Raw genomic sequence first — 13,633 nt, 5'->3', positions numbered from 1 at the left:
ACAAAGATGTTAGTGTATATAGAGAGGTTAATGTATAGAGAGGGTCGAGAGTATACAGTAAGGACAGTGCATATAGAGAAACTAGTGTATACAGAAGACAGGCTTGGGTATACATCAAATCTGACAGTTTATACAGAAGACTGGGTAGTGCATACAGAGAGTCTATTGGGTAAAGAAGACAGGCTGGTGTATTCTAGCTAGTTTTTACATTCTAATGTATACAGAAGACAGGCTGTGGTATACTGAGGGTTTAGTGTATTCAGAGAGTCTAGTGTACAGAGATGCAAGGGTGTACAGAGAAGCGAGAAGCTAGTATATATAAGGCTAGTGAATACAGGCTAGTGAATACAGAATACAGACTCGTGTACGCAGATAGGCTTGAGTATACAGAGATGCTAGAGTAAACAATGAGGCTGGGGTACACAGAGAGGCTAATTTAAAGAGAGGCTAGTATATACAAAGATGTTAGTGTATATAGAGAGGTTAGTGTATAGAGAGAGTCGAGTGTATACAGATAGGACAGTGCATATAGAGAGACTAGTGTATACAGAAGACAGGCTTGGGTATACATCCAAGCTGACAGTGTATACAGAAGACTGGGTAGTGTATACAGAGATTCTAGTGGGTACAGAAGACAGGCTTAAATCTATTCTAGCTAGTGTTTACAGTCTAGTGTATACAGAAGACAGGCTGTGGTATACAGAGGGTTTAGTGTATTACAGAGATGCAAGGGTGTACAGAGAAGCTAGTATATATAGAAGACTACAGCATACAGAAGAAAGGCTAGTGAATACAGAATAAAGGCTGGCTTCTACGGAGAGGCTACCACTACGGAGATGCAGAACACTATCTAGGGTATATAGAGAGGCTAGATTATACAGAGAGGCTAGTGCATAGAGTGAAGCTATTGTATATAGAAGCCTGGTTAGTGTATACAGAGAAGCTAGTGTGTACAGAAGAAAGGCTAGACAGGCTATAAAGAGAGACAAGTTTTTACAGAAGACAGTTTGGGGTATACAGAGATGCTAGTTTATACAGAGAGACTAATGTATACAGAAGACGGGCTAGTGTATTCAGAACATAGGCTAGTGTATATCGAAGACAGGCTATTGTATGCAGAAGACCGGCTAGTGTAAACATGCTGGTGTATATAGAGAAGGCTAGTGAATTTAGAGGGTATGCTAAGTGATAACAGAAGACATTTCATCATTTAATCTAGCTCACATCTCTAATGGAGTTTGTCTCATTACCATGTTATGCCTTTTCATTCTTATGCTAAATATAGATCACAACACGATTTTAATCATCCACATCAAGCATGCAATAAAACTATCATACATCAAAATAAACCATGTACTCTTTTGCTCTATTTTGCATATTTGTACCGGGACTGTGAGTATGTGACAGTCCTGACACACCATCCTGACTTATTTTTCTTTATTTCTTATTAGAAATGGAGAGTACTATCTCAAAATCCGCTTAAATCTATTCACTTCCATGAGTTCTACCGCTAATTGTACCTTAATGCAAAATGTTCACAAAACCATCCATTTGCTACCAGACATGCTGCACATACTAAGAGTAATGTAACTATCGCTCTCTAACGATGTAAACAGTTTTATTGCTTTTCTGACATTGACCGAGTGTCTCTGACATTAACTGAGTATCTCTCTGCACTATGATCTTATTAATAATAATAATAATAATAATAATAGGATTGTGTAATGCAAAGATCAACTAGTCTAATATAAGCTTTCTCATTGGTACCGGCATATCCTTTAAATTTAGACTAACGCAACTATTTCTCGGCCATTTTCAAGCTAAGCTTTCAATCTCTTACCTTTGAACAGCGATACTTCCTCCTTAAGCCATTTAAATGTCCTATTGGTCGCCTATATTATACAACTCTTTGAAAAGCCTATATGTAGAGAATAAAACTAGTCTTACATCTTAATAAAACAGTTTTATTGCTCAACCAGTATCAGCTGTCATGACAAATAAACGTTTCCACTGTTTGACTCTATTTTCTGTATTACTTCTTTTTCTCCACCTTATCTGTCACAGTTAAAACACAGTGACAAAACATTTCTTTTTACCGCAGTAAAATGTGAGAAAAGCAGTGTAAGCCGTCTTTCTGCCATATGCAACCATCTCTCGCTACCTCTATGCAATAGGATTCTCTTTCCAGTGGATAACCATTTGTAACACATAACACTTGCAACACATTTTTTAACAGCGGCAAAATGTGAGAAAAGCAGTGGACGGTTTACTTGATTGAGAAGTGGTTGCAGTAGCAAAGCATAGCAATACAGTTTGATTACATTAATAACACATAATGCAACTATTTTACATTCATTTTACATTCACATCATGCATACATCCTAATGTAAGCTGTCTATCACTATTAATGTTCATGGTTACTGATACATTATGCCGATGACCAATGGAAACGGAAAACAGTCAGTGTAAGCCGTCTTCGTGCGTAACATATTTAATGGAACGATTTACACGTTGGAATTTTCAAGCTACGTCAATTTACTCTTAAATACCCTTTAGCTGCTTAGCTCACACTTTGCTGTATGTAGCCGCGTTTACATGTAAGTAACCAATGGGGATTGACATTTCATGTCCATCTCACATCTCTAATGCAATTTGTCTCTTTGCCATGTCATACTTTGCCAGTTATTATACTTTATCATCCGATAGAAACCTAGTCGTTGCTGATATTTCATGATTACAGCAATCATCTCATCTAATTGCTATTCCGACATTCTGCCTTGGTATTACTTTGCAACGCTCTATTGAACAATGTAAAGGTAAGCTAGATATTTTGTGTATTTCCAGTTAAACTCGACCTGTATATACTGTCTCAATATTATCCTTTCTAATTTTGCTAAATTAGATTATAGAGTTTGCTAAGTCTAAATCCAGGTTACCTACTCACCTTTATTACGTATACTGCTAATTTTAGGATAATACAAAACCATCTTATTGCTTCTTTACACGCTGCACATATTAAGAGTAATGCAAAGCTACCGTGAACAGTTTAATTGCTCGTCTCACATTTAGCTGGTATCTCTCTGCTATAGGAAACTGAATTTGTACTAGAACGATCACTCATCTAATATCAGTCCACTCAGTGCTACCGGGATAACTTTTACATTTAGAGTAATGAAATGATTTCTCAGTCATTTTGGAGCTACTGCAACTAACGCTTCCGATCTCATTTCGACTGCAATACTTAATCTCTGCTATTGCAGAATATTTAGCTGCTTAGCTCACACTTTGCTGTACGTAGCCCTGGAGATTGGCATTTCAACTCTAATTCATATTCACATTTCTAATGCAGTTTGTCTTTTTGCCATGTCATCCTCTGTTAGTTATTTTGCTTGCTCATCCTTGTGCTCCAATATCACTACATGATTAAAGACACGTAATGAACTTGATTGATAAAAACCTACACACGTTGTTGCTGTTATTTCGTGTATTTCCACATAAACCCGTTATAGTTATTTTGCTATATTTATATACTAGTATAAACAGATTACTATCTCTAAATCCTGGTAAACCAGCTCACACTAAACCATCTAATTTCTACCTTACACGCAGCACATATTAACATATTAACATTTAGCCGGTATAGTGAAATAGTAAACGAAATGTGTAGATCACTCATCTAATATCGTCTTTTCAGTGCAACCGGAACATATTTTAAATTTAGAGTAATGCAACGATTTCTCAGTTTTATGAAGCTACTGCAACTAACGCTTTGGATCTCTTTCCTGATAAATTACGCTCTGCAATATTAAGCCATGTAAATTGTCCTATTGGTCTGCTAACAATGCTATGTATAATAATACAAATCTTTTAAAAGCAATATCGTCTCACTGTAATACTTACACTCTGCATAATATATATGAATAATGCGAATAATGCTAATAATAAAGTCGTCTAAAACACGGCTATAAGTAGAGAATAAAACTATCTTAACATCAAAATAAACCATGTACTGCCAAACCAATAACGGCCAATTACTTAACGTCTATCAGTCAATGACTTAACAAAATAAACTTAGCACTCTTTTGCTCTATTTTGAATAGTTGTAGTTCTCCACATTAACTGTCACATTGATATCACCACTGACAACACACCACTTTTTAACAGCACCAAAATATGAAAAAAGCACTTTATATGTTTCAAAAGTAGTTGCATTAGCAAAAAATAAAGTCCTGTCTTCTTTACACGCTAGCTTTTCTGTATACATTAATCTCTCTGTGTACACCAGCCACTCAATATAGACTAGCCTCTCTGTCTTCTGTATACAGGTGCCCGTAATCTATATACACTAGCCTGCCTTCTTTTTACAATAGTCTCGGTGTCCCAGCCTCTCTGCATACACTAACCTCACTGAATTCCCCAGACTGTCTTCTGTATACACAAGCCTATCTGTAAAAAAAAATAGCCGGTCTTCTGCATACTCTAGCCTCTCTGTGTAACACAGTCTCTGGATTCCCTAGCCTACATCTCTGCATACCCAGGACCTTCCTCTGTATAATCTAGCCTATCTGTATACACTAGCCTGTCTTTTGTACAAATTAGCTACTCTGTAGCCGGTCTTCTGTATAAACGAGCCTCACTGTCTACACTTGGTTGTCTTTTGTATACACTAGCATCTCTTTATACATTAGCTCTCTGTATACCCAAGCCTCTCTGTATACACTAGTCCACCGGTATACACTAGCAAGTCTGCATACACTAGCCTCTCTTTGCAACTCAACTTCTCTCTCTGTATACCTTAGCCTCCATCTCTGCATACCCAGGACGTTCTTCTCTATAATCTAGCCTATGTGTATACACTAGCCGGTCTTCTGTAGACATTAGCCTCCCTGTATAAACTAGCTGGTCTACTGTATACACTAGTCCGTCTGTATACACTAGCAAGCTTGCATACACTAGCCTCTCTGTGTAACCCAGCCTCCATCTCTGCATACCCAGGACGTTCTTCTCTATAATCTAGCCTATTTGTATACACTAGCCTGTCTTTTGTACACATTAGCCTCTCTGTATAAACTAGCCGGTCCTCTGTATACACTAGTCCATCTGTATACACTAGCAAGTATGCGTACTCTAGCCTCTCTCTCTGTATACCTTAGCCTCCATCTCTGCATACCCAGGACGTTCTTCTGTATAATCTAGCCTATCTGTATAATCTAGCCTATCTGTATAATCTAGCCTGTCTTTTGTACACATTTGCCTCTCTGTATAAACTAACCGGTCTTCTGTATACACTAGTCCGCCTGTATACACTAGCAAGTATGCATACTCTAGCCTCTCTCTCTGTATACCCTAGCCTCCATCTCTGCATACCCAGGACGTTCTTCTGTATAATCTAGCCTATCTGTATAATCTAGCCTATCTGTATACACTAGCCTGTCTTTTGTACACATTAGCCTCTCTGTATAAACTAGCCGGTCCTCTGTATACACTAGTCCGTCTGTATACACTAGCAAGTCTGTGTAACCAAGCCTCTCTCTCTGCATACCCTAGCCTCCATCTCTTGCATAAACCAGGACCTTCTTCTGTATAATCTAGCCTATCTGTATACACTAGCCTGTCTTTTGTACACATTAGCCTCTCTGTGTAAACTAGCCGGTCTACTGTATACACTAGTCCATCTGTATACACTAGCAAGTCTGCATACTCCTGCCTCTCTGTGTAACCCAGCCTCGCTCTCTCTCTCTGTATACCCTAGCCTCCATCTCTGCATACCCAGGACGTTCTTCTGTATAATCTAGCCTATCTGTATAAAGTAGCCTGTCTTTTGTACACATTAACCTCTCTGTATAAATTAGCCGGTCCTCTGTATACACTAGTCCGTCGGTATACACTAGCATCTCTTTATACATTAGCTCTCTGTATACCCAAGCCTCTCTGTATACACTAGTCCACCGGTATACACTAGCAAGTCTGCATACACTAGCCTCTCTTTGTAACCCAACTTCTCTCTCTGCATACCCAGGACGTTCTTCTCTATAATCTAGCCTATTTTTATACACTAGCCTGTCTTTTGTACACATTAGCCTCTCTGTATAAACTAGCCGGTCCTCTGTATACACTAGTCCATCTGTATACACTAGCAAGTATGCGTACTCTAGCCTCTCTCTCTGTATACCTTAGCCTCCATCTCTGCATACCCAGGACGTTCTTCTGTATAATCTAGCCTATCTGTATAATCTAGCCTATCTGTATACACTAGCCATCCATCTCTGCATACCCAGGACGTTCTTCTCTATAATCTAGCCTATTTGTATACACTAGCCTGTTTTTTGTACACATTTGCCTCTCTGTATAAACTAACCGGTCTTCTGTATACACTAGTCCGCCTGTATACACTAGCAAGTATGCATACTCTAGCCTCTCTCTCTGTATACCCTAGCAAGTCTGCATACTACTGCCGCTCTGTGTAACCCAGCCTCACTCTCTCTCTGTATACCCTAGCCTCCATCTCTGCATACCCAGGACGTTCTTTTGTATAATCTAGCCTATCTGTATAAACTAGCCTGTCTTTTGTACACATTAGCCTCTCTATATAAACTAGCCGGTCCTCTGTATACACTAGTCCGTCTGTATACATTAGCAAGTCTGTGTAACCAAGGCTCTCTCTCTGCATACCCTAGCCTCCATCTCTTGCATAACCAGGACCTTCTTATGTATAATCTAGCCTATCTGTATACACTAGCCTGTCTTTTGTACACATTAGCCTCTCTGTATAAACTAGCCGGTCTACTGTATACACTAGTCCATCTGTATACACTAGCAAGTCTGCATACTCCTGCCTCTCTGTGTAACGCAGTCTCTCTCTCTGTATACCCTAGCCTCCATCTCTGCATACCCAGGACGTTCTTCTGTATAATCTAGCCTGTGTTTTGTACACTTTAGCCTCTCTGTATAAACTAGCCGGTCTTCTGCATACACGAGTCTCTCTGTATACCCTTGGATGTCTTTTGTATACACTAGCTGCTCTTTATACATTAGCTCTCTGTATACCCAAGCCTCTCTATACACTAGTCCGTCTGTATACACTAGCAAGTCTGCATACACCAGCCTCTCTGTGTAACCCAGCCTCTCTCTCTGCATACCCAAGATGTTCTTCTCTATAATCTAGCCTATTTGTATACACTAGCCTGTCTTTTGCACACATTAGCCTCCCTATATAAACTAGCCGGTCTACTGTATACACTAGTCCGTCTGTATACACTAGCAAGTATGCATACTCTAGCCTCTCTCTCTGTATACCCTAGCCTCCATCTCTGCATACCCAGGACGTTCTTCTGTATAATCTAGCTTATCTGTATACACTAGTGTATACAGACAGACTAGTGTATACAGAGGACCGACTAATGTGTACAAAAGACAGGCTAATGTATACAGATAGGCTAGATTATACAGAAGAACGTCCTGGGTATGCAGAGCGCTCAGCTTCAAGGTATGGCCAACGTGAGTAATATGAGGGACACTCCTCACCCCCGCCCCCACCAACCAGATCTGAGTTTCATCCCCTTGCCCTCTCTGCCCCGGTCATCTGGTGGCAGTTTTATGCACTCCCTGGCCCCCACCCTTTCATAATCCTTACTGACCTTTCTTTCCGCTGCTCACAGGAACACACTGGATGACTTGTCTAATTAACCAACTTGTACAAGACACCGCTATCCTCCTGTCTGACACCGGTCCCCCTTGGAGGCTTTACCCCTCACTGTGTGGGTGGTCCCTGCCTCTCCCTGGATGCTCCACATATACCACAACGACATTGTCAGATGGGCACCACTTGACAGGACACGGGGCTGTCATTCCGGTGGCATCTCCCATTGGAGGAAGGGATGATGGCCCCAACCCCTTGGCAGCAGGTTCTTTCATGTACAGACCAGGGCGGCTCATCTTCCCTTCTGGAGTCTTCACCTTAGATGGGGGAGTTGCACTTTGGGGGGTCTGAGTGATACCTAATGCGCTGTACTGGAAGGGCTTGACATTCCCGCATATGTGTCCCCTCCCCCTGGATGCGCCCCTTGTCCCCCCCTCTGGCTCCCACCTACTCTTTGCCGACATTGCCTTCTGCAGCTTTCGGGGACCCTGGATGACTTATTTATTGAGCCTATTGGTACGAGACACTGCTTCCCTCCAGGGTGACTCTGGACCCCCCTGGAGGATTTACCCCTTACTGTTTGGGCGGTCCCAGCCTCCCTCTGGATGCTCTACACAGCCCCCGATGGCGATGCAGGAGAGACACTAATTGGCGGGCCCCAGGACTGCTGCTCGGGTGAAGTCTCCCATTGGATGGAGGGATGGTGGCCCTAGCCCCTTGCCTGCCGGATATTCCATGCACCGACCAGGGCTGCTCCTCTTTCATCTTGATGTGGTGACCATGGAGGGGAGGAGTTGAAATTTATGGGGTCCGGGTGTTTGCTGGTGGGAGTGCGCTAAAGGACTTGACATTTCTGCATGTTTGTCCCCTCTCCTCTGTTTCCCCCTTACACTCCCCCTTTCCCCCTTCCACTCCCCCTTTCCCCCCTTCCCTGCCCCTTTTCCCCCCGGGGCGTGGACGGGGGAGAGGGGGTAAGGAGAGGACAATCTGCCAAAGGGAGAAATGCATTTGTTCGGGGACTGCATGTACTTTAGGGGTATGGGACGGGGGTGGTGGATCCCATTCTGTGATGCCTTTTCTGTTGTGACGGGCTCCCTCGTGCATGCCTATGTTTAGGGTGAGCCGAGGAGACCCCTCAGTGCTGACAGTTATATGCTCTACCTCTGTTTTGGTTATACTACTGTTTTTTGTTTCTTTGATGTTACTGATTGTCTTTTATTTGCATACCGGTATCAGACGTGACATTTACCACTGCCGGGACTGGGGGGACTAGGATTCGGGGGCTCCCTCTCCGACCTGTCTACCCAATAACCCAAGTAGGACAGCGCTTTAAACCCAGTGTACATCTGGTAAGCGCTATAGCATAATTGTGCTGTTTTAGTATACCCTTCCTGTACTGTTGAGTGCGGACAACCCTTAATTTCCCTCTCCCCCTGGGGTTGAGGTGCCCGGCCTCTTTTTCCCTTTACCTTTCCTTCCATTTGCCCTTCCTTTCTCCCCCTTAGTTCCCGCCATGCATTACCTACCCAAAACCTACCTTGGTTCAACTCTCTTTGCTTTTCTCTGATGTCCCCCTCCCCCTCCCCGAGGAGCGATGGCAGACTCAGTCAAGGTCACCTCTCTAAACGTTAAGGGACTGAACTCCCCTGAAAAACGGTGGATTCTCCTGTGAGAACTGAACACATCCTGTACTGATGTGGCCTTTATACAAGAAACACATTTTAAAAATACTAGCCTCCCCTTTCTATGGTCGAGATCCTTCCCTAAGGTCTACCACTCTACTAACCCCTCCTCTCCATTCTGATCTCTAGCAGGCTCCCCTGGGTTCTCCAGGATTCTCTGGTGGACCCTGGGGGCCAATATCTTTTTCTTAGGGGCCACATTGGAGAGCGCCTTTTTACATTTGCCACTGTGTACGCTCCCAATGATCACCAAGACACGTTCCTCAGAACTACCCTGCACAGATTATGTGACTTTCGGGAGGGCCAATTGATATTAGGTGGGGACTTTAATGTCCCCTTTCGCCATCGGTTGATACTTCTGCCTCTTGCTCCTCGCTCCCTACCCCTCACCTAGGTCTCTATTCTGGCACCTTAATGAGAGCCTCCTCCAGATACCGGAAGTTTTAGCAGATGTGACCAGGGAATTGGACCTTTATTTCCAAGAAAACTAAAGCAGGACTGTGACCCGGGGATAATTTGGGAGGCTCACAAGTCAGTACTCCGCAGGGTACTTATCAGGCGCATCAAACGAACACGGAAGGAACAGCTTGCTAATCTGTTTCGTGAACTTGCCTCTGTGGAAGCGAAACATAAACATACCCCCTTACGGACCTTAGAGATTGAATTGGGTACACTCCATACCCATATTGCTGTCCTACTCCATTATAAAGCGAAAGCGGCACTCCAGTTTTGTCGTAAACTGACGTAGGAGTCAGAGGACAAATGCAGAAAAATCTTAGCCAGGTCGGTAAAGGAGTTGAAATCTGGCTCTTACATACCACAGTTGATAGATGAGAATGGCCAGAGGGCCTCTACCCCAACCCAAATAGTCGAAGTCTTTGAAAAATGTTACTCTGATCTCTACAACCTGCCCGATTCAGGGTCTGGACAGGACAACATAGACAGATATGTAACCGGTTCTGGTCTACCAACCCTCTCATCGGAATCACGGGAGTACTTGGAGGACCCGATCACACTGGAAGAAGTCCAGACGGCCGTGGGACCTCCGAAGGTGGGTAAGGCTCCGGGCCCTGACGGATATACCTCACAATACTTTAAGACCTTCCTCCCTATTCTCGGCCCGCGCTTGGTGAATTTATTTAATACTCTGAGCTCAAATGGGGATTTTCCTGAGGATACCCTTAGAGCCCACATCTCGTTGATACCTAAGGAGGGCAAAGACCCGGGCCTATGTGGGAGCTACAGACCCATTTCCCTCCAAAATTCGGTCCTAAAACTATTCTCTAACTCCTCGCCACGTGACTGGCACATCACTTGTAGTCCCTTATACATATTAAGCAGTTAGGTTTTATTCCCACCAGGGAAGATAGGGACAACACCACTAAGGTGCTTACCCTGATCCGTAAAGCAAAGTCATCTGGGACCCCTTGTCTTTTCATGAGTACTGATGCCGAGAAGGCTTTTGATCGGGTCAAATGGACATTAATGTTCTCGGTCCTTCGCCATATAGGTCTGAGTGAACGGATGCTGGCATGGATAAGTAAGATATACTCACGTACTTACATTCCACCGGACATCGCGCGTACGTTTATGTTGAACTTCCCCCCACCCCTTGTCACTAAGATCCGCAGTTTGCTTCACAGGTGGCATTCTGGCCTCCATTCCTGGTTCAGCAGATGCAATCTCATTAAAATGAACATACTCCCTAAATTTACTTATCTTTTCCAAGCTCTCCCGATCCAGATTCCAGTCCTGTTTTTTAAGCAAGCTCAATCCTTGCTCACTCAATTTAACTGGGCCCACAAAAATCCCAGACTTAAGCGGTCACAGCTGACATTGTCTAAACAACAGGGAGGGTTGGTTCTCCCTAACTTGCGACGCTACTACCTGGCCTCCCATCTGGGCCGTGTATTGGACTGGAATCGAAACAAACATTCTAAGCTCACTCCCGAATTCCGCTAAGAAGCGCCATGTGGTGCTATAAGTATTTACCCACAGAATTTATGTCACATCCCACTATAGGGGCTTAGTTGAAAGTCAGTCACCTGATCGCTACCCAAAACACACTCACGTCTTTGACTTCCCCCCTATTCCCTATACGTGGCCATCCAACCTTTGAACTGGGGACCCACTTAGAAATTCCAACCTAGACAATGCGTCTAAATTCGTCATTGATGGAAAATGGCCTTCTTTCTCAACCCTAACAGATCCGACAGGGCTTTTCCAACTGCCTTTTTGGAGAGCGGCGCAACGACATAATTTTCTCCATTCCATCCCCAATCCGCAAACGTTCGCCCGCCCTCAGACGGAGTTTGAGACTCTATGCAGGAGCAAAGGCCCTTTGGTCCACATTCTCTCTCAAACAGATTACCCACACTTAACCTGTCTGTCCAACTGGGAAAAGGACCTTAATTGCTAATTTTCCCCAGCACAGAGACAACGCATTATCACTTTGGCTCTCAAAATGTCGCTGTGCACGAAGATACAGGAGACGAATTTTAAACTTCTCACCAGGTGGTATTTGACACCATCAAAGCTGCAGAAATGTTTCTCCTCTTCCTCGAACATATGCTGGAGGTGTGGAGAAGAAGAGGGCACGTTGCTGCACATTTTTTGGTCCTGCCTCAGCTTGGTGGACTTCTGGACAGAGATCCGATGCATAACACAAAAATTCACAGACTTCTCCATCCAGGAAGAGGCTGCATTCTTTCTCTTGCACCATTCACAGATTCCCATTAAGAAGTACAAAAAAATCTATTTTACGGCATGTGATAAATGCGGCAAAATCCTGCATCCCTCTCTATTGGAAAAAATGTTCCCCCCTTTCATTACTCACTGGCTTAGGAAAATAGAGGACATTAAAAAAAATGGAGGACTTGATCCTCACATCACAAGGTAAACAAGAATTTTTTAAACAAACCTGAGACATATTCTCGCTGGAAGGATGTCGCCTGCTATCGCCTTAGTGCTCTGAGCTTTCCTTGACTGGCCCCTTGGACAGTGGCTGCCATCGTGTCTCGTCCCCTCTTCTCCTTTTCTGATCTTTCAACCCTTCTCTTTTCGGCCTTCCTCCCCTATCTCTCACCCCCTCCACCCCCTCTCTCTTTTGAAAAGAGTGGAAAATTGGGAATGACGGCCCCACACCCCCCTCTGGATGGATAATGCCGGAGGGACCTGGGGTTTGTGTGACCCTGGATCTTGGTACAGTACTTTATCCGTGCCTCGAATCATTGTGATTGATGGAAGGCAGACTCACAGTTGCGAATATACCTGTATCAAGTATTGTTCAGCTGCTTTTTGCTCTGTATTTCTCTGTTGTATTATGTACTCGGGGGACCGTCTTCCCCTATTTGGAGAAAAAATTATATTTGAAAAAAAAAGAAGCCTACAACACCTGGTATTCCCAGGCGGTCTCCCATCCAGGCATTAACCAGGCCCGACCCTGCTTAGCCTCCAAGATCAGATGAGATGGAACAGATTCAGGGTGATGTGGCCGTAGCCAATATCTTCAGGCACTCTCAACTCGCTTGACAAACACCAAGATGGTCACCTTGGAAACAAGCGGAAAAAAATAGGTCAATGGCCACAACATAAAAAGAAGCCTATGGTATCTGGAAATCCCAGGCGGTCTCCCATCCAGGTACTAAACTGGTCCCAAACCTGTTTAGCCTCTGAGATCAGATGAGATTGGGCTCTTTCAGGGTGGTGTGGCCGTAGGAGATTTCTTCAGGCACTCTCAACCTTGACTAACGCCAATATGGTCACCTTGGGAAACAAACAAAAAAATCAAGTCAACGCCAACAACATGAGAAGAAGTCTACAGCACCTAGTATTCCCAGGTGGTCTCCCATCCAGGTATTAACAAGGCCCGACCCTGTTTAGTCTCTGAGATCAGACGAGATCTGGTGCTTTCAGGGTTATGTGGCCATAGGCGAGCTCTTCAAGCACTCTCAACCCTCTTGACAAACACCAAGATGGTCACCTTGGTAAACAAAAAAAAAAAAAAAACAAGTCAACGCCAACAACATAAAAATAAGCCTCCAGCACCTAGTATTCCCAGGTGGTCTCCAATCCAGGTACTAGCAAGGCCCGACCCTGTTTAGCCTCTGAGATCAGAGGAGATCGGGCGCTTTCAGGTTTATGTGCCTATAGGCAATCTCTTTGGGCACTCTCAACCCTCTTGACAAATGCCAAGATAGTCACCTTGGGAAACAAGCGAAAAAAAAACAGGTCAATGTCAACAACATAAAAAGAAGACTACGGCACCTGGTATTCCAAAGCCATCTCCCATCCAGGGACTAACTAGGCCCAA

At 43.8% G+C, this 13,633-nt stretch overlaps 2 pseudogenes; both read right to left on the bottom strand.

Moving 5' to 3' along the window:
* Window positions 1-12,703: 12,703 nt before the first annotated feature.
* On the bottom strand, window positions 12,704-12,822 carry LOC143958748 (5S ribosomal RNA; annotated as a pseudogene).
* Window positions 12,823-13,135: 313 nt separating this feature from the next.
* Window positions 13,136-13,254, bottom strand: LOC143958579 (5S ribosomal RNA; annotated as a pseudogene).
* Window positions 13,255-13,633: the final 379 nt, after the last annotated feature.

Source organism: Lithobates pipiens, unplaced genomic scaffold (assembly GCF_037356315.1).
Source record: "Lithobates pipiens isolate NorthernLeopardFrog02 unplaced genomic scaffold, aLitPip1_a1.2 Scaffold_61, whole genome shotgun sequence".
Classification (NCBI taxonomy): Eukaryota; Metazoa; Chordata; class Amphibia; order Anura; family Ranidae; genus Lithobates; species Lithobates pipiens.
Note: the sequence above shows the minus strand (reverse complement) of the source record. Positions and strands in the feature narration are given on the sequence as shown.